The sequence below is a fragment of the Saimiri boliviensis genome, chromosome 6 (assembly GCF_048565385.1).
Source record: "Saimiri boliviensis isolate mSaiBol1 chromosome 6, mSaiBol1.pri, whole genome shotgun sequence".
NCBI lineage: Eukaryota > Metazoa > Chordata > Mammalia > Primates > Cebidae > Saimiri > Saimiri boliviensis.
In genome coordinates this window covers 52,203,006-52,228,293 of record NC_133454.1, presented here as the reverse complement: position 1 = coordinate 52,228,293, position 25,288 = coordinate 52,203,006, and the positions used below count along the sequence as shown (strand labels likewise).

General features: G+C 49.2%; 1 long non-coding RNA gene across 1 annotated transcript; it reads right to left on the bottom strand.

Moving 5' to 3' along the window:
* Window positions 1–7,905: 7,905 nt before the first annotated feature.
* Window positions 7,906–24,820, bottom strand: LOC120364579 (uncharacterized). The gene is made up of 3 exons (XR_005579779.2): window positions 24,707–24,820; window positions 12,727–12,886; window positions 7,906–8,212 (listed from the first exon to the last, which is right to left on the bottom strand). It is a non-coding gene; the product is annotated as an uncharacterized LOC120364579 (long non-coding RNA).
* Window positions 24,821–25,288: the final 468 nt, after the last annotated feature.

Here is a 25,288-nt window from a genome sequence, read left to right as displayed (position 1 = left end):
TTTGATGCTGGCTGGTTGTTTTGCCCATTAGCTGATGCAGTTTCTTCATTGTGTCGATGCTGTTTACCATTTGGTATGTTTTTGGAGTGACTGGTACTCATTGTTCCTTTCTATGTTTAGCGCTTCTATCAGGAGCTCTTGTAAGGCAGGCCTGGTGGTGACGAAATCTCTCAGCAATTGCTTCATAAAGGATTTTATTTCTCTTTCACTTATGAAGCTTAGTTTGGCTGGATATGAAATTCTAGGTTGAAAGTTCTTTTCTTTAAGGATATTGAGTATTGGCTCCCACTCTTTTCTGGCTTGTAGGGTTACTGCTGAGAAATCTGCTGTGAGTCTGATGGGCTTCTGTTTGTGGGTAACCTGACCTTTCTCTCTGGCTGCCCTTAGCATTTTTTCCTTTATTTCAACCCTGGTGAATCTGATGATTATGTGCCTTGGGGTTGCTCTTCTTGAGGAATATCTTTGTGGTGTTTTCTGTATTTCCTGGGCTTGAATATTGGCCTGCCCTGCTAGGTTGGGGAAGTTCTCCTGAATAATATCCTGAAGAGTGTTTTCCAGCTTGGATTCATTCTCTCTGTCACATTCAGGTACACCTGTCAAATGTAGAGTAGATATTTTCACATAATCCCATATTTCTTGGAGGCTTTATTCATATCTTTTCAGCCTTTTTTCTCTAATCTTGACTTCTCATTTTATTTCATTGAGTTGATCTCTGATATCCTTTCTTCTGCTCAGTCGATTTGGCTATTGAAACTTGCGTATGCTTTGCAAAGTTCTCGTGTTGTGTTTTTCAGCTCCATTAAGTCATTTATATTCTTCTCTAAGCTGTTTATTCTCGTTAGCATTTCATCAAACCTTTTTTCAAAGTTCTTAGCTTCTTTGCATTGGGTTTGCACGTGTTCTTTTAGCTTAGAGAAGTTTGTTATTGCCCACCTTCTAAAGCCTATTTCTGTCAATTCATCAGACTCATTCTCCATCCAGCTTTGTTCCTTTGCTGGTGATGAGTTGTGATCCCTTGCAGGAGAAGAGGCTTTCTGATTTTGGGTGTTTTCATCCCTTTTGTGCTGGTTTCTTCCCTTCTTTGTGGATTTATCTACCTGTGGTCTTTGTAGTTGGTGACTTTTGGATGGGATCTCTGAGTGGACGTCCTTCTTGTTGATGATGAAGTTATTTCTTTTTTTTAGTTTTCCTTCTAACAGTCAGGCCCCTCTGGTGTAGGACTGCTGGAGGTCCACTCCAGACCCTGCTTGTCTGGGGATCACCCACAGCAGCTGCAGAACAGTAAGGGTTGCTGCCAGTTTCTTCTTCTGTTATCTTCATCCTAGAAGGATACCCACCAGATGTCAGCCTGAGGTCTCCTTTATGAGGTGACTCTTTGGATATATGGGGGTCAGGGAGCTGCTTGAGGAGACAGTCTGTCCCTTATAAGAGCTCAAGTGCTGAGCTGTGAGCTCTGTTGTTCTGTTCAGAACTGCTGGGCAGGTATGTTTAAGTCTGCTGCAGAGGAACTCATAACCACCTTTTTTCACAGGTGCTCTGTCCTGGGAAGGTGGGGCTTTATTTATAAGTTCCTGATGTGCTGCTACCTTTTTTGGGGGCTGCCCTGTCCAGTAAGGAAGTAGCCTAGTCATAGTCTGCCAGCAGAGGTATTGCTGAGCTGCTGTGGACTCTGCCCAGCTGCTGTATAAACTTCCTTGTGATTTTGTTTATAGAGGTGTAATTAGAACTGCCTCGGTAGTGGCGCTCTGCCTCGGTAGCGGCGCTCTGCCTCAATAAAGGTAGATGCCCTTCCCCACAGACCTGGACCTTCTGGGCCCAGCTGCACTTGCTGCGAAACTCTCAATCCAGAGCGTTTCAGATTGCTGGTCTTCATGGGGTTGGGACCCGCCGAGCCAGATCACCTGGCTCCCTGTTTCAGCACCCTTTTTTTTTTTTCAGTTGAATGGGCGGCTCTACCTCCCAGGTGTTTCAGGCACCAGTTGAAACGGCCGCCCAGATTTCTGTGAGTTTTTGTGTGGAGACCCACTTTGCTGGCTGAAACACCTGTGCTGGAAACTCGTGGTACTTTTCAGCCTGGGAATCTCCTGGTCTGTGGGCAGTAATAACTAATTTGGAAATGTGGTGTTCACTCACCCTCTGTTATTCTCACTGGGAACTGCACTCCAGAGCTGTTACTACTCAGCCATCTTGGATATTTTAACTTTTAAGTTTTCTTCCCTCTGCCTAGTTTTTTCCTCCAAGTTATATCTTCCCCTGTTTATTTGCTTTGGCCTCTATCTTTTGTGTTAGAAGCTTTCTTCCTTCAAGTATCTGATAATCCTTGGCTGTCAGCTCACAAGTCACTCAGAAGGCTGAAGAGCTGATTATAAGCTCTAAACTTGAGGGGTGCTTGCCAACTTCAATGCGCTGTTTGTTGGAGAACAATGCTGTTGTCTTGGGTCCCTCCTCTTGGGCTGGCCATATTGCCCAGATGATGCTTTACCAAATTCCTGCCTGAAGGATAAAGGTCTGATTGCCAGCATTCTGGAATCAAGTAGATAATCAGGGCTGGAAGTCTCTGGCTCCCATATTTAGTGTTACACACTAACTAGTTTCCATTGTTTATGGTCTGGTACTCAACCCCTGAATTGTGCTGTTTGGCCTGTAAAGACTGTCTGCTTAACCCTTTCTAGAGAATACACTCCCGGTGTTCTGCCATGGGTTGGGTGGGGGGTAATTTCCCAGGGGCATGGAATGGGAGAGGGAAGACTTGGCAAAGGAGACCAAGAAGGAGAGGCCAGTGAAGGAGAGGGACAGACAGGACGGAGTAGTGTCCCTGAAGCAAGTGAAGCAGAAATCTCAGGAAAGAGTGAGTGACCGCCTGTGCCCAACAGGCTGATGAGTAAGGTGGAGATGGAGAGGTAACCATTGGGCCTGGCAGCACAGAGCTCATTGGTGACATCGATAAGTGATGTCTCCTGGAGCCATGGGGATGAAAGTTTGGTCAGAATGAGTTCTAGAGAGAAGGGTGGGAGATGAAGCTATGGTAGTGAGTGTGGATGACTTTTTCCATTTGATTTATTTCTGTTTCAAAATAACCCTGTGAGATGGGCAATCATCCCCGTTTTATAGATTTGTAGTTGAGGAAACAAACTCTCAGAGAGGTTTAAGTGAATTCCCTCATAGCTAGATGCTTCTCAAAAAGGCTTTCTTCCAGTCCTTCTAATTTTAGCCACCCCTTTCCCCAACCCTCATTCCAGAGGTGTCTGGAGCTATCAGTTCCTGAGGCTTTTGTGGATTTTTATAGTGTACATTGGGCTAATTCTCAGCTTTTCCTGTTGTTAGCTGTGGATTCAGCATTCTTAGATCCACAAAGTCATTTATCACTTGTCTTGTCCCTTAGCTTTTCGGCTTCCATAATTTTGTGATTATTGTCTGAGCTGCCAAGAGTGATTTCAGGCCCCAGGAACCTCTCCTGGACCTCAGACTCCCCTTCTTATCTCCTCTGCTGATTCTTGCTCATCTCTTCAAATTCTGAAGGCTCAGTCCTTGTGCTTCTTCTCTTCTCTCTCTTCCTAGGCAATTTCATCCAATACAATGGCTTTAAATACCAACCTCCAAGTTTGCAGGACCCCAGAGTCTCTGCTCCTCACCCTGTGGCCCTGCTGCTGGCCTTGAAAATGTTTGCTCTGGCCAGACTACAGAATAGGCCACCTGTCCCCCTCCCATTTTCTTTTCTTTTTTCTTTTTTGAGGAGGAGTTTCGCTCTTGTTACCCAGGCTGGAGTGCAATGGCGCGATGTCAGCTCACTGCAACCTCCGCCTCCTGGGTTCAGGCAATTCTCCTGCCTCAGCCTCCTGAGTAGCTGGGATTACAGGCACGCACCACCATGCCCAGCTAATCTTTTGTATTTTTAGTAGCGACGGGGTTTCACCATGTTGACCAGGATGGTCTTGATCTCTTGACCTCGTGATCCACCCGCCTCGGCCTCCCAAAGTGCTGGGATTACAGGCGTGAGCCACTGCGCCCGCCCCCCCCCCTCCCATTTTCTATCAGCCTCCACTGACATCCCCCAGCCCTGTCCCAGATCCCTCATCCTCTCCCCTTTTCCTCGGAGCCAGGAAGGAAGAGTGTCTGCACAGAAAGCCTATTGTCTGCTCATTCTCAGAGGCCTGCTCTCATCACCTCCCTCCAGGAAGCCTTCCTGGATAGCAAAGGCCCATTCCTGTGTGCACGCTTGCTGGGGTGCCTCGCACATCTGCCTTCCTGGCAACTGGTCAGGTTTGTGCCTCTCTGTGAGCTACCACGTGACCCTCCCACTGGGGACAGACTCCAGGCAGTATCCCTGGCAGTCCCCTCTTTTTCCTTCTAGTTCCTTGGACTCTTACCCCTTTGAGTATTTGATAACAGACATGGATTCTCTCCCCAGAAAAGTGTTTATGAACTCACTTTGCATTTAATTTCTGGGGGTTCAAGGATTCCCTGCAACCCCTCCATAGACCCCCCTCATAATCTCTGGGTAAGAACCCCCAAGCTAAGTGAGACAAGCGGAATCATGAGCATGTATGCACCATTCCCAGTGCTTGACTTGTAATAAGTGTTCAGTCGGCAAATACGTATCCTGCATCTACTATGTGGCAGGTGCTGCTCCATATACTGTTGACATAGTAGTGAGGACTGTAAGGTTCTTGCCCCAGGGAGCTGGCATTCTACAGGGGAGACCAACATAAATCACATGTATGTGTGTTGCAGTGTCAGGAGTGCTAAGAGGTGAGTAGAAGCTAGATCACCTAGGAACCTGTAGCTCACAGTAAGGACTTCAGACTTTGTCCGGAGCCTGATAGGACTCTGTTGAGCAGGGAGTGATGAGATCAGATTTTGAAAGACCATTCCGGCTGCTGTGTGCAGAGCAGGCTGTAGGGAATGGTGGACGTGCTACAGTGGCGAATATTCAGAAGTCAGGCTGACTCACCTGGCTCCAAGGCTGGGCACTGGCTCCCTGCACACTCTGGGCCTTGGAGCAGCAGGGCAGTCGGGGGAGGGGGCTTCCTGGCTCTGCTATAGCTCCCAGAATTCCCTATCACCTTCTCTCCCCTTATCAACCTCCTCCCTTCTCAGGCAAATGTCAGCAGGGTACCCGGGCTGTTTCTCCTGCCTCCTCTCCCCACACATTTTTCTTCCTGCTTTGGGTCTTGCTGTCCTTCCCTGGGCGTGTACTCTATGAATCTAGCTCTGTGCCAGGAATGCAGCAAGGGCCCAATCTATGGTACTTCTTGATTGAATGGGGCATGAGGAGGAAAGTGAACTGGAAGCATGCCAGGAATGCAGCAAGGGCCCAATCTATGGTACTTCTTGATTGAATGGGGCATGAGGAGGAAAGTGAACTAGAAGCAATGGCTTTGGCCCCAGGCAACTGGCCAGATGGCAATTCTTCCCATAATGTATCTACCTTGGTACATGCTATCTATACCTATGGGCTTATGTGTCTGTACCTGGATACCTGTGTGTGTGTGTGTGTGTGTGTGTGTGTGTGTGTGTGTGTGTGTGTGGCGGAGGGCAATACGTGCACCTGCAAGCCTCTTGTGAGTTCACCTTGGTGGATCCTGAAGCCTCCTGCCCTCAGGTCAGGAAGGGGACATCCTCATACCCCTGGCTGGGTATAGGCTCTGGACTCCCTTGGGCTGGGAAAGCAGTCTGAGAATCCCACTGTAGGTGGCAGTGGGACTGACTTTGAGTTCAGGATGTCACTGCACCCTGGGGAGACATTCCTAGAACTTCGTGGCACTGATCACTGCAAATGCTGACAAGCAGTTCTGAGGGAGGGCACAGATCAGCAGGTGAAGGGGAAGGATTTCTTGTTTGCCACTGGCCCCTTCTCATCATCTCCCAGGAAGAGGAGGGCCTTGTATAGGTCATCTGCCTCTCCTGCCCCCTCAGCCACCTCATCAGCATGCTGGGCCTGCTGCTGCAGAGGGGGTTTTCTGGCTTTGTGCCTTCAAGGCTGTGGGCAAGTCAACTTTGCAGAGAAGCAGAGAGAGCTGCTGGCCAGGTATCTGTAGGCCTCTCTAGGGAGAGTGTCAGGGTGGAAACCTGGGCTTCCCAGTACCTCCCAGTATGTGTGTCTCTCCGCAGTGCCCGGGCCTTAGGAGGGGCAGGGAGCAGGACTCGGTATTCTTTTGTAGACCTCATGTGCCTTTACAAGTGCCATCCCCGATGCTAGGCCCCCCAAAACTCACCATCCAGTAGGAGAGTTAGACCAGAAATAAATGAGTGGGACAAGCAAGACTGGCTTCAAGGTAGAAAAAGTATTGGGGGCCAAAAGGCAGGAGCACTTTGCCCTTGCTTTCTTCAGGAGGCAGGAGAAGGGGAGAAGGAGTTTTTGTGAATGCAGGTGTGGGGCTCAGGACTAAGAAGTTCTTGGGCTTGGTGGTGCCTGGGGCAGGATGTAGTGGAGGGTGCAGTTATGAGAAGGGGAGGAGTAGATGGGGTGAGTTAGAGTGGAGGGGTTGTCCAGGTGGTGACATGCATTTCCTGATAGACTAGGCAGTTTGGCCTTTCTCCTGAGCACCCCACATCTTGCATGTTTGGAAGGAGTGACATGGCAAAATTTGTGTTTTTAAGAAGAGTGCATTGGCTTCTTTGGGGAGAGGAGACTAGTAGGGTGTGATTGGAGGAAAGGAGGCCAGAGAAATGTCTCTTGGGTGATATGGAAAAGAGACAGTGGGGGACAGGTGGAGGTCGAGCTACTGTGCCTGGATGCACCTGGTAGCTGGATGTGGCCGGGCTGGTTGCCACCTTGCTGTGGGGCCAGACAGAGCTGGATTCTAGGGGACCTTCTGGGATTATCCCTGGGTGATGAGGTGGATGGTGGACTTACTAAGGGAAGGAGGATGAGAGATTCCAGGAAGATGGTGAGCTCAGCTTTGGACATGATAAATGGAAACATGCAGGTGCATGTGACCATCAGGCAGTTAGCAACGTCCAGACCCAGGAAAGAGGTCTGTGTCCCTGGTGAAAGAGGCATCCACAGTAGGGTACAGTTGAGAGTCCTAGGGAAGCAGAAGGTGGAGATGAGAAGAAAGGAGCAGAGGGTGGAAGTGGCTGCCTTAAGCAACATTAAGACTAAGGAAAGGAGCCCTTACAGGAGGCGGAGAAGTCGGAAGCGGGAGGAAGGCCTGGGGATCGTCAGGTCATGTGGCCGGAGAGTGACCTTAAGAAGATGTTGCTGCCATCTAACACCTCAGAAAGGCTAAGTGAGAAAGGCCCAAACGAAGTCTGTTTCTGGCAACCTGTGGTCCTTGGTAACCTCTAGAATTTCGAAGTGTTTGGGTTATAAGAGACCGAGGGGATATTTTATTCGGTTCTTCTCAGCAGGTGGTTTTAGAAGCTGCTGTGTTCCCAGTGTGCTGTTGTGTCCTTGGGTGATAACCGCACCCCCCACCCCCACCCCCATGCCCACAACCAGGATGTGTCTCTGGGTTCCAGGGAAAAATAAAAAGGGTGGTGAGAAGAAGCCACTTCATGAGAAATTCTGCATGGCATTAGGGCGGGAGACTGCACTGCTGAGAGGCCTCCAAGAGCATTGCCCAGTAAATGGGGAGGGAGGAGGGGATAGGACCTGATGTTGTTCCCAGAGCAACATGGCCTGCTCTCCTCTCTGGCTGCACATGCCTGAATACACTTCCCAGTCTCCCTTGCAGTTAGATGGTACCGTGTGACTGAGTCCTAGCCAATGGGATGTGAGCAGATGCATGGACCCTTTCAGACATGACCTTGTATAAGGAAACTCCCTTGTATAATTCTAGCTCTTCCTCCATTTGCCAGCAGAACAGAGAGGATTCTGGGATTCTAGAGAAGAGTGGAGCCACAAGATGGAGACTGGGTTTATGAATGACTGTGTGGAGCAGACTCCCTGCTGGGCGGTGCTGTGAGCACCAGATAAACTTTTATTGCATTCAGCCAAGTGAGATTTAGGTGTTTATCCATACAGCGGCTAGTGTCACCTGAATGGATACAGAGATTTTTCTCCCCTTTGCTGGCAACTGCCATGCACGTGTGATACTTCAAGGCTTAAGAGCAGTGTTGGCCCTATAGGGATGGAGGACACTGGAGGGGAGGTATCCTGGAGAAGTATTAGTGCCAGCAGCAGATGGGGTGGTAGCTGATATACTTGAGCACCTGTGGCAATTTTCCTGAGTATGGCTAGAAATACCACAATCCTCTAGGGACGATCCTGCAGTTACAATGGGGAAGAAATGCAGGTTATTACTCTGTGAAATCCCTTTGCATTTAGTTTATAATATAATAGTGGCTGGTATATAGTGAATGTGGTGATTATGGCTCTGAGGCTGGTTGAACAGAGGGAACAGGTTACACTGGGTGAAGTTCTGCTGAGTTTGTACCTTCTTTTTCCCTGTCTGCCTTTCTCTCCCAACTGTGGTTCAGGACACACTGTAGAACTATACAGTGGAAGCTGGGTGCAACCTTACAGGTGACGTGATTTCTCTTACATGTTGTATGTAGATCAGGAAGTTGACACAGGTGATATTAATGACTTCAGATCTGGCTTTGGAGTTAGGCCAGGAGATGGCATTCATTGTATCAGTGTCACTACTAGGGGACAGCCCCAGGTCTTCTGCCTCTCCAGCCAGAGTTCTCAAAATTAGAAAACTAACAATATAATGATTTTTTAAAAAGAGAAAGGCTGAGCATGGTGGCTCATGCCTGTAATCCCAGCAGTTTGGGAGGCCGAGGTGGGTGGATCATGAGGTCAGGAGTTCGAGAACAGCTTGGCCAACATAGTGAAACCCCATCTCTAGTAAAAATACAAAAAAAATTTAGCTGGGTGTGGTGGTGGGCACCTGTAATCCCAGCCACTAAGGAGGCTGAGGCAGGAGAATCACTCGAACTTGAGAGGTGGAGGCTGCAGTGAGCCAAGATCACACCACTGCACTCTCACTCTGTTGAGTGAGACTCTTGTCTTCAAAAAAAAAAAAAAAAAAAAAAAAAAAAGAAAAAATATCAGTTATATTCCTGATGCCTGGAGAGACCGCCATTGTTAACATTTTAGTTTATATCCTTCCAGTCTTTTTTTCTTATGTGTGGATGCACACAACACATTACCTATGTAGGATAATGTATATGCAATATTTATACTACATGTAGACTATGCAATATATTCTGCATATGGAATATAATATAGAATATACTATGTGTAAAATGACAATACACTGCAGATATACTGGGCTGGGAAGTCTCCCTGGGCATCTGGCTACCCTACTGGAGTTCTGGCTGTGGAGCCCAGTGATGTGGCCACATGAGCCTTGCTCTGGGCAGATAGATTGGACCAACAGAGTGCCAGAGATGGGACTGGGAGACAAGGCAGATGAGTGTGGAGAAAGATGGACACCACCAGTTGTTGGCTTCAGGAGCTGTAACAAAAGCAAATATTTGGAGGCTAGGATTGCTTAGCTTTCTCCTTGGAATCAGCAGACTCTCGGAGGCTGGGATTAATTTGAAGAAATTTACTAGCAGAGTTTGTGGCAGATAAAACAGTTTGCTTATTTCACACTTGTATGGCCACCTGCTAGGAACTGTTTGTTCAGTTTCAAATTCTTTAATTAAAATCAACATAAAACAGATTGAAAACATCCCAAGAAGGGGATGCTTGATTTGCTGGAGGATATTGCAGAAAGATGGAGCAAAGTGGCTCAAAAAACGCTTCGTCACCAAGCAAGCGGGCGGCAGGGACGTGCAGCCTGGCTGACTGTGGGATTCAAGAGTGTGAGTGTGTGTGCCAGAGGCTGGCAGGAAGTACCGAGAACTTGCTTGAGCTTTTGTCCCACTTCGGGCGTTTTTCATGATGGTGGTGGGCTGGGGTGGAAAAGTGAAAGGTCCTTTTTGCTTCTACCCCTTAGAAAAGTCCAGTTTCACATTCATTCCTTCACCAAATAGTCATTGAATTTCTCTATGTCGGAAATTGTGAATAACATGCAATCCTTGACCTCAAGAAGCTCAGGATGGGTAAGGGAAACGGGAAAGTGAAATAGCAATTTTAACCAGTACATGCTATGTGCTGCAGTAAGAGTTAATGCTGGGTGCCATGGGAACCCTCTGACCTGTGGAAGAGGTGAGGAGCTCAGGTTAGATTTCTAAGAAGACATGACACCTACCTCAGCTGAGATCCAATGAGTGGATAGAAATTATTCCAGTTAAAATGATTTTTCAGTTAGCTTCTGCTACAATATGCTGTGTAACAAATACCTACCATCTCTCAGTGGCAAATAACAATACCGTTTATCTGTGTCTATGTGTTGGTTCAGGGTCTGCTGATCTTGGCTGGGCCTGATCAGGCAAGTCTGCTCCATGAGCCTCTTTCTCCCTCTGGAACCAGCAGGCTAGCTTGGCATGATTCTAATGGTGACAGAGAAAGGAGAAGAGAGAAAGCTCAATCACACTTCTTCTAACATTCCATTGGCCAAAGCAAGTAGCAAGTTATATGTCTGCACCCAAGGTTAAAAGGCTGGGAAATATATTACATATATTCCACTTCAGTGGGATAATACACACACCCAGCTCTTCGGAATGGTGGTCATTAATACAGCCCATCACACATGGGATAGATGCAGTGGTGGTGGTGGGGTATTATAGGATGAGGGACAGCATGTGCATTATGGGGGCTGGGCAGGCTAGGCACTGTCTGTAGGATCATGTATATGAGGAGGGGCTTGCAAGACTCCTAGAAGGGCATGCAGGAGGAAAAGAGAAAGGTCTTATCTGTCAGCACAATCTTTGGATTTTGGATTTTGTCCCCAGGCCACTGAGGAAGTGCTGTTGAGGATTTTTTTTTTTTTTTCCTTAACAGATGGAGTCTTGCTCTGTTGCCCAGGCTGGAGTGCAGTGGTGTGATCTCGGCTCACCGCAACCTCTGCCTCCTGGGTTGAAGTGATTCTTCTGCCTCAGCTTCCTGAGTAGCTGGGATTACAGGTGTGCACCACCACACCAGGCTAATTTTTTGTATTTTAGTAGAGACAGGATTTCACCATATTGACTAGGCTGGTCTTGAACTCCTGACCTAGTGATCCGCTCACCTCGGCCTTCCAAAGTGCTGGGATTACATGCATGAGCTACTGTGCCCAGCCTTTGCCGGGGGCGGGGGGGAGGTGTTTAAGTGGGGAATGACCTGATCAGATTTTGCCTTAACATAATCTCTCTGGCTGGCTTCAGAGTGGAGAACAGAGTGGATAGGACAGAGGTTCAGGGTTAGAAGACCAGTTAGGAGCCTTCCAGTAACCTAGGCTTCCACGGGAGCTGATTTCATGATCAGGAGACTCAGGTTGTAACCTCCTGTTTTTATAAAGCATTTTTTCTAGATGCTTGTTAAACTTTACTCATGGTATGCAAGCTCATAGCAAAAAGCCCTGCTGCTGTTACAGCAAATGGAATCAGTGGAGATGGTAAAGGAATAGGAGGCTTGCTGGTCCTAATATATCCCATTCACTTTGGCCTTGACTCATATCAGTAACTGGTCCTCTGAACCTCACCATCATCTCTTAGGCACCACAGCTCTCGAGCAAGCAGAAGCTAGAGGTTGGTATCCAGGGTAGAAATTTCTCTGCTCGGTTGGGCATGGTGGGTCACACCTGTACTCCCAGCACTTTGGGAGGCCAAGGCAGGTGGATCACTTGAGGTCAGGGGTTTGAGACCAGCCTGGCCAACATGATGAAACTCCATCTCTACTAAAAATACAAAAAACTAGCTGGGCATGGTGGTGCACGTCTGTAATCCCAGCTACTCGGGAGGCTGAAGTATAAGAATCTCTTGAACCCAGGAGGCAGAGGTTGCAGCGAGCTGAGATTGTGCCACTGCACTCCAGCCTGGGCAACAGAGCAAGACTACGTTTAAAAAAAAAAAAAAATTGCTCCACTCACCCTGAGGTGATCTCTCCATACTCCCTCCCTTCCCCAAGCCCTACTACCTTTGGATCCAGCTGTTGCAGATGCTCTGCAGACATCACTGGGCATAGGGACTATCTGCTGGAGATTGTGGCCCTGGTGCCCTGTGGGGAAGGCCAGCTCAGTGGGCTCTGCCCAGTGCCCATTTCCTGACACCTGCTTTTAATGCCGGATTTTGAGTTAGCCACTTGGCATTTTGCATCCATCCCCTACTGGCTTGACATAGTGGGAAAGACTCTGTAGTCAGAGTCCAAAGACGTGGGGTTGGATCTCACTTCAGCTCCCTGTAGGTCCTGGGATCTTGAACAAGTCACTGGAGCTCTCTGGGCCTTGGTTTCCTCATTGTTGGTTGATCTCAGCTGGTAAAGTCACCAAATGTGGCCTTGGGTGTGAAATATCCTGGAAAACCTCTCACTCCTCAATTCCTGGCCCAGATACCCGCAAGCATCCTAGAATGGCAGCTGAAACTTAGCTCCTCTTCCTGGAGGGCCTAAGCAGACCTCTGCCAAAGCTCCCCTGGCTTTAGATGGCTCCTATGGAAACGCAAGCCTCTCATCCATGTGTTGTTGTGCCTCTGAGCCCACAAACTCTGGCACAGAACTGGCAGCTTCCAGGTAAATACATGTTGAATATGGAGTGTAAACTCTTTCTAGCCTAATCTGGCCTGACAAATTCGCCCACTCGTTCTCCTTTTCCTTCTGAAGACAGTTCCTTCCCATGCCTGGTGCTCAGGACCAGGATTTGCTCCCAGGGTGTTGGGCAGGCCTATGTTTAGATTCCCCTTCTTCCTAACCTGCAAGGATCTTTATAAAGCACTGGCCCACGGGAGCACAGTGGACTGGTTATGGCTTTGGAGCTGAAGCCCAGGATTCAAGGCATCTTGACATTGATGCTCACTGGCTGTGGCCAGGGGGACTCACCAAAATCCTCTGAGCTCCAGTTAGTTTATGCATCTAGGAAACAGGGATGCTAATGATTTTATGGCTATTGTTGATTGTCTCTTTTGAGCAGTTCTTGTGTGCTTGGTATGAAAACCATCATCACCACTACCATTATCACAGTGCTGGGGCTGCCAGTCCTTGAGAGCTTATTATGGTCCTGGCAGACTTGACTTTGTGAAGAATAATAGCTCATTAACCCACACAAATTTCCCCAGGGCCTGTTTTCTTGTTTCTGGGTGCCCACCTGCCTGCTCTGGTGTGAGGAGCAAAGGAAATGACTCTGTGTGTGTGTGTGTGTGTGTGTGTGTGTGTGTGTGTGTGTGTGTGTGTGTGTGTATTAAGGGACAGGAAGTGGGGAGATAGGCATGAGAGGTCTGGATGGGCCTTCCTACCTTGTTTTAGGAGAAGCAGCTCAGGTAAGCGAAAACTGTTTGGATTCTGGAGTTGAAGAGAGCAGGGTTTGAATCCCAGCTCTGCCTCTTTCTACTGTGAAGTTTTGAGCCAGACGCATAGCCACTTTGAGCCTCAGTTTCCCTATATGCAAAATGGGCTAAGACCTTGAAGATGAATGAGATGACAATTACAAAGCAGCAGCAGAAGGCAGGAAGTGCATCAGATGCACGACACTAAGCCACTTGTAAAGTGGTTAGCAGGTAGCCTAGTTCGTAGGACATACTAAAAAATGAAACTCACTTTCTGTGCCTTTATTTTGATTTGATCATCATCAAATGGCTTTTGAGGATAGGTAAAGAGGATTACAGTCATCCAGGGGAGAAACTGAGGCTCAGCAATGTCAAGTGACTTGCCTAAGGCCACACAGTGAGCAAATCACCAGGCTTGTCTGACACTGGGTCCTGCTTACCTCCAGCCTTGCTGACCTTCCTGACACAGCCACCTGCCTCCCTGACATCTCTGTGCCTGGCTCTGGGCCTGAGGCAATGGCTGGGACCCTGTGGTGTCCGGTAGCTAGCCTGCACCTTCTGTCCTTGTCCAGCCCTCTACACCCCATGTCCCTCATCACCAGCTCCCCAGACTCTGCTTCTCGGCCGAGGGGCACACTGCCGTGAATCAGCCTCCTTTGTGGCGTTGATTAGAGGCCTCCTCCTACAAACATCAAAGCTTCAATTAACATGGGCCGCTTGCAACCCTCTTGCGAAACTCTGATAAGAATAGAATTTTCTCTTGGAAAATGGATTTTTATTTAGTTGTGTGTACTGTTGGTTAAATGACCTACTCTATACACTGGCGCTGAGATTCTGGGGACAATTAGGGGGCTCGTCAGGAGCTGGTTATCTGAAGGAAACAGGCGCCGGGCTGTTTAGCTGTCTAATATCCTGACGGGGGGCGGGGGCAGAGGCAAATTAAAAAAAATGCTTCTCTCCTTCTCTAGATACGGGAGTGGAGGGTGGTATGCTGAGTAGGGGCTTGTGGGGCGGGAAGTAGTCCCTGCTCTCCTGGGGGTAGGGCTGGGTTGGTTGGCCCCAGCCTTGTCTTGACTGTGTGTAGAGTGTGCAGGAGTCTCAGATGCTGGTTAGAGCATAGCCTGGCCTCAAAGAGGACCCGGGGAGCTGGCTGGCTGGGTGTGGAGGGGGCAGGATTCAAGAACACAGCAGGGCTGGGTGCACCTGAGCTGGAGGCATGGGAGGCTGAGGCTGGTAGCCCCTGCTTTTTTGATAATCACTCCTCTTATTAAACTTGCCTTCTTCAAGAGATGAGATAGGTTAATGTTCAGAAAATGCTCTCTTCAATCTCAATGCTTCTAGGGAAGAAAAAGAACCACTCCTCCCCTGTCTAGGATCTCTGAGAGGTCATCGACTTAGGCCCCCATCAGGCTGTAACCCTTTTGGTTCCAAAGATCCTTCCAAAAAGGGAAGCCCTCGATTCCTTCCATCTCTCCTTGAGCTTCCATTCACTGACAGAAAAGTTCTTCCCATCGTCTAACCACATTTCTCCAGCTGCACTTTAAGTCTATCCTGAATGTAGATACATCAGACAGAGTGAGAGACTTATGGTTAGGGGAGTGGCCTGCTTGGGAGTGGGACAGTTTGGGGTGGGTGTGAGGGTGGACAGCTGGCTGGGGAAGGCAGGGTGCAGACGAGCTGGTCGGCAAACTGCTCTTCTTCCTTGAGTTGGGGAGGTCTGGTGTAGCATCACTGTATTGATTCAATTATTCCCTACAATGTAATACTCTGCATTTGTGTGATAGCAACAAACAGAGTTGAAAGACATACAAAAATAAATGATCTGAAAGTTAATATGGCTGAATGGGCATCTATGTATTCGAGGAGAGAGGTTTTGTTTTACATTGTAAAATCAATAGCGTGCAGAACAATGTCCTAACTTCCCCTGGGAACCCCAGCGAACCTGCCCGTATCGATTGCCATGCAAATTAATTGAATTCATGAAATCCACATAGCTGGGTAATTGATGCTTCTTATAATTACCTCCAAGTTATGAGCTTTTAGGGGATTGCATTGATTCTTGGGCAGTGGGAAGGGCAGGGGAGGGTGAGGGGAAGAGGCGCTTCCTGGAACTGCGGCCAGTGGCTGTCCAGGTGGGCAGTGGGCAGGTGGGGGTTGACCAAGGCTTGAGTCAGGGTCATTTGCCTGGTGGTTAGGGGGGGCAGGGGTAGGTGGGATCTTCATCTCAGTTTGCTGACCCAGCCCAGGTGAAGCTGGGAGTTTGGGGAAGCCTGAACAAGTACACTTTGACATTTGAGAGTCCCCTTGGGAGGAAGGCTGCCGTGGCCTCTGGGGCTCCTTGGGTGCCAAGACTATCTTCAGGGAGGAATAATAGCAAACATTCATTTAAATTTATTATGTGCCAGGCTTTGTTCCAGGTATGTTGCAAACTCAATATATCCTCCAGACAACCACGAGGCATGTACTATTATGATTACTTTTGGTTGTTGAAGAAATGAGGCACAGAGAGTTAGGTAAGTTGTCCAAGTGACAGAGCTGGAATCCTTGACCACAGGCTAATCCATGAATGGACTTCAGGAGCCAACCCCCTATCACATGAGCAGTCTGCATGTTGATGCACGCGCTTCTCAGAGGGAGAGTCTGTAACTTTTATCATAATCACGGATGCAAATATCTGTTATATAAACATTGTTTCTATTAATATTATTCCTTATATTTGTGCAGTGATGAGTGTTTTAATTCACGTCCTTGCAGGACATAATGTGTGACCTTGCAAGAGCCACATAACTTATCTGAGCCTCTTCTACACCTGCAAAAGCAGGAGGTTGGGATGGATGTTGTCCAGGTCTCTTTGCAGCTCTGGCATCTGTGGGTGATGCAGGACATTTGCTCATATGGACCTCCCAAGAAGCCCTGAGCTAAGGAGGATGCTGGGCAAATGTGGAACCACAGGCACAATGTGGCTGGGTCTCTCAGGGCTGCTCATGCAGCAGGGTAGCGGCAGGGACATGATTAGGACAGGTGGTGCCAGTCTTCAAGCCAGGTGTGCCTCAGCCCTAGCCGAGGCACATAGCTGTGTCTGTGTGGGTGGGACCAGGAACAAGGTTGACCAACTCAATCTCACCAGTCTTTCCTGGAAACACTGAACAACCCAGAACCTGCCCATGCCCTACACAGTCAGGCCCGCTTTGAGTTTCATTTGGAGCTCTGGCTATGGCAGGACCTGTTGATGCCCTGCCTGGGTCCCTGTGTCTCATCTCCTCTCCTGACCCCACCCACTGCCATGGACACTGACTGGGTCACTGCTGTGGGTTTGATGCTCTATTGGGGGTTGTGGCTCCAGACGCAGTCACAGGCCCCCATATTAGCTATCTACTGTAACAAATGATTCCAGCACTCAGCAGCTTAAGGCAGCAAACATGGATGATCTCATACAGTTTCTGTGAATTGGGAGCTTGAGAGTGGCTTAGCTAGATGTTTCTGGCATGAGGTCTATCATGAAGTTGTAGTCAAGAGGTTGGCTGGGGCTGTCATCTCATCTGAAGGCTTGACTGTGGCTGTGGGATCCACTTCCAAGATGATTTACTTGCATGGCTCACAAGGCCTGCTGGCTACTGGCAGGAAGCCGCTGTTCTTTGCCCTGTGGACTTCTCCACAGGACTGCTTGAGTGTCTCCAGGGCATGGCTTTCCCTACAATGGGTGATCCGAGAGAGAGAGAGAGCTTAAGAAGAAAGCAGCAATGTCTTTTATGAGCTAGTTTCAGAAGTTACCCTGTAACTTTGAACAATTCTTTTAATTTGAAGTGAGTCACTAAGTCTGGTCACGTTCAAGTGGAGGGGAATGAGGCCTTTTTTTTTTTTTTTTTTTTGGAAGGAATATTTAAAAAAAAATTGTAGACACATTTTAAAACCAACATACTTTCAACTGTTCTTTTTGGCTGGCAAATGGTAAACCACTCAGCTCTTAGCCAGACACCAACCAGGGCTCTACCAAAGGATCTTTGGGGACAGTACCTCCTGACTGGCTCACAGTGCTTCTGATCATGGGAGGTGAGGCTGTCCCCTTTCCAGTCCATTTATAGCCACTTCCTTTTATTCTAGCTCACTGTTTTCTGCTTACTCTTTATAACAATGATATTTACCCTCAGTTGAGCATCTGCTATGTGCTCAATTAATAATCCTTAAGAAACTCTGCAAGGTGGGGAAGACAGGTTCAGAAAAATTAGATGACTTGCCCTGGGCCCCACACTAGCCCCTGGCAGACCTGGGCTCCCCCTGGGCTTCTCTGTCTTGCCTGCTGCAGGCTCCTGCACCCCCTGCCTGATGAGCCTTCCCCTGGTCTCAGCCCTGCCCTGTCTTCAGGCATGGCCCCTTGGGGGAGGCTCCCTTTGATGAGCCCCTGGGTGGCAGTGAGTGATCCAGGATTCCTTCCCTGTCCCTGTCCTCTTATCGTTGTTTGTATACACACCTTGCTTCCCCTACTAACCCATGAGTGTCTTCAGGACATATGTTTGTCAATGGTTCCCATGTCCCCCAGAGTGCCCAGCAAAGCACCTGGCACACAGCACGACTCAGGATTTGGGACCTAAGTGATTGGAATGGTCCCCCTGGCCAGACAGCTGAGATTCACTGCCTTTAGCAGGTCTCAGGGAAAGGATCAGAAACTCAGGCTCCCCAGCCAGTCGGCTGTAACTGTTTCCCACCTGTGCCTCATTGCCCAGAGCCACTGGCCCAGCTCCCGCTCCCTTCAGCACAGCCTTGTGGCCTAGCTACTCCTGGCTGCATCGCTGCTGCGCACCCCTCTTGACCCCCCTCACCCCAATTTCTCTTATCATAGCTCCCAGACTCCCTGCTCCTTTCCCCCTAAACTGATTCTTGGTAAAATCTCTCTATTCTGACTTCTTGTGCCTTTTAGGTTTGTTCCTGGTTTAGTCCCTCTCCCTTCCCCAGCTCATCTGGGTTACTCCCTTGGCCTCCGTACCCACCCGCCCCTCTCCAGGTGGTGGGACCTGTTGCTGGTCTCCTGCCTGCGCCCCTAACCCCTGCCATGCCCCTCCCTGAGCCCAACTCCTGGCGACCATTTCCCAGCGCCCCTCCCTGCCCATCTCCCAGAGCCCATCTCCCCAGCTCTCTCGTCTCTCCGTCTCCAAGGTTACCTGGTGACTTTGCCTATCTCCCTCCCTCTTCCCGCATCCCATTTCTGAGTGGTTCCTCCAGGGAGGGTTGAGGGGGGCCTGGAGGGTGGGCAGCTGGGAAAGATAGATCATCTTCCCCCCACCCCCGTCCCTCTTCTCCCCGGCCCCCTAACTGCTGGTCTATCCTTTGTCCCTCTCTCTTCCCCTCCATGCTTTGTAACCTCTCCAGGTTTCTCTCTTTTTCTCTTCTATTCTCTTTTCCCCATCTTTCTTTTCTGTCTCTCTCAGTTCCCTCCTCTCTCTGTTTCTGAGTCTCTTTCTCTGACCTGCGCTCTAGCATTCTGTCTTTGTCCTCTTCCTTTCTGAATTCTTGTTTCTAACTCACAAACAACAAAGAATTAGCCCAGCTCCAGTTCCCTGGGTGGGGCTTATCAACCTCCCATCCCCATGTCTGTAGGTTTTGGTGCTGAACAGCTTTGCAGGAGGAAATTGAAAGTCTGAAGCCTGATGCGGGGCTGAGCTCTCTTTAGGGCTGGGCACGAAGTGCTTCAGGGAGGAGAGAGGGCAGGACCCCATGCTAGCATGTGCACCCCACTTTCCAAGTATATGCCAGCCCTAAGGACAGACTGGAACCCCACCCTCTGCGTGTCAGGGGAAGCCTGCACAGGTGGAGGCTGAGGCTGAGAGACACCCCCAGGTGTCAAGGAGAATGCTTTGGGGCCGCTCGGGGCTCCTGCGGCTGCCTGTGCTTCCATCTACAGGTGGACCTATTTCCATCACACCAGGCAATGCTCTCAGAGAGCTCAGCCTGGAGCCTGGCATACAGCAGGTGCTCAGCAAATGTGTGTCTCCTTTCTGATTGGGGTTGGAGGGAGGTGCACCGGGCTTCTGGCCTTGTTGTCAGACAGAGATGATGCACCATTCTGGGAGAAATAAACCTTTTCCCAAGAACCTTTTGAGAAATTTTTCCGGAAAAATTAAGAGAAGAATTTTTTTTTCCATTCAGAAATGTTCATTCCCCCCTGCTGAAATTTTCCATTTTTTTCTCAGACTTGCATATCTGCACCTAAACATTCTAAATGGCTTCCATATCTCAACATGATCATGACATCTTAATGCGTCTTTATGTTCCTAAAGTCATAGTGATATTATGAAAGACCCTAGAAACAAGACCATGCATAAATTTGGACCCCCTCACATTTTCCCCTTGGCCTCAGTGTTTCTGCCGCCTGACCCCCACCCCTTATGTCTCTAGATTAGAACTCTGGAGATCAGGCTGGCATGACAGGTACTAGAGTCTCCTAAATACGGGAGTAAGAAGTGGGTTCCCAGCTCAGCCAGGCCCCATCTGTCCACCCAGGATGGTCGGGTCCAACCAGGCCCAGCCAGACCTTGTCAGATCCAGTTAGGCTGAGGGAGGCTTCAGTTCTGAGTGTCTTTCCTGGCCCCTTAGATGGATTCTTTTTGGCTCCTTCCCAGATTCCCAAGACAAGGTAAGGAATCAGGGTCAGGGATGAGATCCTAGCTCAGACCCCTACAGGTATAGGGGGCAATCTGTACCACTCTGTATTCTCCCCTCCCCTGCAAGTATTTGGGAACACGTAGTTACTGTGTGCCAGGTCTAGGCCATTCTGCAGCTCCTAGGAATGCTTCTCATCTTCTCTGTTGATCTGTTAGAAGCGCTTTTTCAGAAATGGATATATGACTCACCTCCTCCAGGGAGCCTTCCCTGACTAATTCCATGCCTTGATTTAATGTGTATTTATGGAGTGTCTGCCACATGCCAGGTACTATAATGGACACAGGAAATATCTTAGTGAACAAAATGGCTAAAGTTCCCGCCCCTATGAAGCTTGCATAAAAGAGACAGGGAGTAAACAGAAAAACAGATACCATGGGTGACAAAGAGGGGACCTTTCCCTAGCTAGAGGGTCAGGGAAAGGCCCAGATCACTTTTTTTTTTTTTTTGATGGAATCTTGTTCTTGTTGCCCAGGTTGGAGTGCAGAGGCACTATATTGGCTGACTGCAACCTCTGCTTCCTGGGTTCAAGTGATTCTCCTGCCTCAGCCTCCTGAGTAGCTAGGATTATAGGCGTGCGCCACCACACCCTGCTAATTTTTTGTATTTTTAGTAGAGACATGTTGGTCCGGCTGGTTTTGAACTCCTGACCTCATGATCCACCCACCTCGGCCTCCCAAAGTGCTAGTATTACAGATGTGAGCCACTGTGCCTGGCCATGGCTCAGCTCATTCTCAAAGGAGAAAGACGCTGTCTTGAGAGGGAAGTTCTAGTCCATCTTGGCCGCAAACTAGTGGTGTGACCCTGGGCAGGGAAGTCGCCTATCTCTGAGCTTATTTTCCTCAACTGTGAAAGAAAGGGGCCTTTTCTGCTCTAGAATTATGTGTTTATTTAAAAGCAAATTTACTTTCAGACAAGTTTATAAACAAATTATTTCCTGAGACTTGGGCGTTGTAGAAAAATGTGAAATTCTAATTAAGCATTAAGAAAAAAGAAAAAAGAATAATCACAATGAAATGGTCAAGGTAACAAAATCATTTTCATCACCCATAATTCTGCCTCTCAGAGACAACTGCTCCTGGCATCTTGGGAATCTCAGCTCATGCAGAAGCAGGCAGCAAACTGTCTGCTGAGGTCCCTGGAGATGAGCCGTCTCTCACTCACCCACTATTTTTTTGGTCTCTACTCTGCTTCCTTGCACACACCCCGGGATGGAGTGGGAGACCCCAGCCAGCCCGGGGTCCCTTGGGGTCATGGCCCACAGTCCCTTTGCAAGGGCAGCAAGGCCCCTCTGTGGCTGCGGGACTGCTCTGGCATCTTGGGCCACATTTGATGGATAGGCTGCCCTGCCAGGGCTTGCTGGGTAGACCCTCTCCAGGCTGAGACGCTGCGGCACGGGAGAATGGGCAGCTGGAGTGCCTGGGGCCCCGTCTTCAGCCAGGTCCACTGAGCCAGGCGGGTGCGGATGCAGTGCAGCGTGCGGCCAAAAGATGGCAGCACTGCACTGCCGCAGGCCCGCAGGTAGCCGGCAGCAGGAAGGTTCTGCCAGGTAGGTGTATGTGCCAGGGCTTGGTCACGGGCTAGCCCTTTGTCCTCCAAGGCTCTAGGTGGGAACCGCTGCTTTGGCTGGGCCTCCTGGAAGGCGGTGCTTGAGTGACCTTAGACAGAGCAACAGGCAGATCACTGCATTCCAGAGGCCTCCACTGCTGAATTGCTCCCTAAGTCCCTAGGGTCATTTGTTGTTTCAGAACGATCTGGCGATGGGAGCTCCAGAGCCTGCCTCACCTTGGGCCAGCCCCTCCTGCTCCCCCCCCCACCCCAGCAGATGTTTTGTGATACCCGGATGGGTGGAAAAGGACGAGAGAGGGAGAAGGGACAAGGATGGCTGAGTTCTCAGGCTGCAGCCTCACTTGCTTGGCCTCCAAGTCAAGTTCTACCACTTGCTTGCCGGTTACCTCCAGGAAGTGACTTAACGTCCCTGAGTTATCTCTAAAAGGTGGTGTAATGAAAATATTAGGCTTTATTATTATTAGCTATTTTAATGACAGCTCTGAAAGACCTAACCTCCTGTAGTATATTAGGTCCATCTGGAAGCATTTCTCAGTGGTCTTATTTTCTTCCCCATCTCTCTCTCTTCTCTTCTCCTCCCCTCTCCCCTCTCCCCTCTCCCCTCTCCCCTCTCCCCTCTCCCCTCTCCCCTCTCCCCTCTCCCCTCTCCCCTCTCCCCTCTCCCCTCTCCCGTCTCCCGTCTCCCGTCTCCCGTCTCCCGTCTCCCGTCTCCCGTCTCCCGTCTCCCGTCTCCCGTCTCCCGTCTCCCGTCTCCCGTCTCCCGTCTCCCCTCCTTTTTTAAACAGATTCTTGCTCTGTTGTCCAGGCTGGAGTGTAGTGGCACGATCTCGGCTCACTGCAACCCCCGCCTCCTGGGTTCAAGTGATTCTCCTGCCTCAGCCTCCTGAGTAGCTGGGCTTACAGGCACATGCCAATACACCCAACTAATTTTTTGCATTTTTAGTAGAGCCGGGATTTCACCATTTCGGTCAGGCTGGTCTTGAACTCCTGACCTTGTGATCTGCCTGCTTCTGTCTCCCAAAGTGCTGGGATTACAGGCATGAGCCACTGCACCTGGCCAGTGGTCTTACTTTCTAATAGCCCCTGTGCTTGTCCTATCTCCTCCTCTTAGGATCCCCACCCTTTGCTCATCTTCATTCTGGAATAGCTCAGTGGTACCCATCATTTATTGGGCATGGATGCTATGCTTGGTACTATGCTTGCCTTCCAAGGAACCCTTTGGGGTACCACCTTTCATAGGTGGGGAAGCAGGAGCTTGGGAAGATGGAATATCTTACTCAGGGACACACAGTAGAGCTAGGATCCAACCAGGTGTCCCAGTCCTGGACTCTCTTCCTTCAAAACCCTTGGCCTCTACTCTGCCAAGCCGGGCTATTTCCTCCTGTTCAGATACAAGTCAGGGCCCTGAGTGCTCTTCTCTGGGGTTCTGATCCTTCTCTCAACCCTGAATATTGTTGGTGCAGCCACTAACCTCCTGAGTGTGTGGGGGCAGAGGTGGGTGGAAGCGTCGGCTGCCCTTGGGTGTGTGTCCTCTGAGTGGGGCAGGAGGGGGATGGAATAACTCATGGGAGGCTGGCGCCCAGTCCTGCCTGGTGCTCCCCACCACCCCGCTGGTGCTGACTTGTTAGGCCGAGGGAGCTGACACCCTAACAGCGCCTGTCAGACTCCAATGAGTTGATGATGTGGAAACTGGTTATTAAGTGTAATAACAGTGGTTTGGTTTTTCCACGGTTCTGCCCGTAAGTGCCTAAGTGACAGCCGGCTTGTGCCACAGTGCTGCATGCTAAGTGGCCTGAGGATGGGGCACAGGGGAGGGCGTGAGGGGCTCTTCCAAGGTTTTGGTTGGAGGGAGGCCGGGAGGTGCTGCCGTCTGTGCCTCTTCGGTGGAAGGCCTTTCAGCCCATGTGGGACAATGGGTCCTGGCTTCTGGGCCTGGGTTTGGGCTGGATGGAATGTGTGGATTCAGGATGGCAAACTATGTGGTGTTGTGTCCCCAAACCTAATGGGTCTTCATAGACACAATCCCCCTCACTGACCTTGTCCCTGGATCAACAGTTTAAGAACTGGCTTGGAAATCTGGAAACTTTAAGCTTTGCCCCTAATTGCTTATGACCTTAGGAACATGGCTTTACTCTTCCAGCTGCCCCGTCTTCACATGAAGGCTTTGAACAGGGTTAATTTCTTCACTTAACTACAAGTGTCAAACCAATGGACAAGGGATAGAAACTTGCTGTTAGATGAATGGGTAAAGAAAACATGGTAGAGACATAGTGGAATATTATTTAGCCTTGAAAAAGAGGGAAATCCTGTCATTTGCAACAACGTGATGAACCTGGAGGACATTATGGTGAGTGAAATAAGCCAGTCACAGAAGAACAAATACTTACATGACATATTAGAAATTGTCAAACTCAGAGCAGCAGAGAAAACAGTTGGCTGCACCGACAGCACCTAGGGCTTGGAGCCGATTGTCAGGAGCTAGGGGAAGAGGCAAATGGGGAGTTGTTGTTCCATGCATGTAGCCTTTCGGTTCTGCGGGGTGAATGAGTTCTAGAGATCTGCTGTACAGCATAGCGCTTAGAGTTAAGAATCTGGTGTTGTGTACTTCAAAATTGCTTAAGATCTCATGTTAAGTGTTCTTACCACAAAACAAAAACAAAAACAAAAACAAAAACAAAAAAACCAACCAAACCAACCCAAAGGAACACGGGAAGCATTGGGAGGTGTTGGATATGCCTATTACCTTGATTGTGGTGATGATATCATGGGTGTTTGCATATGTCCAACATTGCCAAGTTGTACACATTAACTATGTACAGTTATTTGTATGTCAACTATACCTCAACAAAGCTGTTAAAAGAAACTTGCTGTTAGACATATTTTGTTTGACCTATACAGTGTGTTAAAGTGCCCACATCTAAAATTCTAGAATTTCTGATAGAGATTCACTCTTCTGACCGCCCTTCGAAAATTGTAAAAATTGGTAACATTGGGCCTGCATGTCCACATGGCAACAATTGACGGCAATCCTTCTCCCCTCACACAGGGTTTACACTCTCCTAACCTGCCGCAGTCCCCCCTGTTCCCTATTGTATCCACCCCACCCCCCCACCCCACCCCCCGCCCCCCGCCAAAGAGGCTGAGTGCCAACGGCTATTGACTTACTGCCCTGATCCTCCTCATTTACCTGCATTCAGTGCCTGGTCCTGCATCGGTTATTCATTGAAGGCCCATTTTGTGCATGGCGTCATGCTTTTTACATCAGAAATCAGGATGATAAAGAGCTTAGAAGAGAGAACTGAGGCCAGGTGTGGTGGCTCACGCCTGTAATCTCAGCACCCAGGTGGGTGGATCTCCTGAGGTCAGGAGTTTGAGACCAGCCTGGCCAACATGGTGAAACCCTGCCTCTACTAACAAACAAAAATTATCCAGGCATGGTGGCCAGTGCCTCTAATCCCAACTACTGGGAGGCTGAGGCAGGAGGATTGCTTGAACCTGAGAGGTGGAGCTGAGATCATGCCACTGCACTCCAGCCTGAGCAACAGAGTGAGATGCCAACTCAAAAAAAAAAAGGGATCATCCATTAAACCTGGGTATGATGGATCATAGTTATCATAGATATCTCCAATATCATTTTCAGTTGAGTATTCCAGAATTTTGTAATATAAGAAGTCTCTCCCTGAACTGTAAAAATGAACATTTTCATTCCGGGTGATCTCCATCTCCATGCTCAGGTCTGAAAGGGGCACTGTTTCCTTCCCCCGTCCTC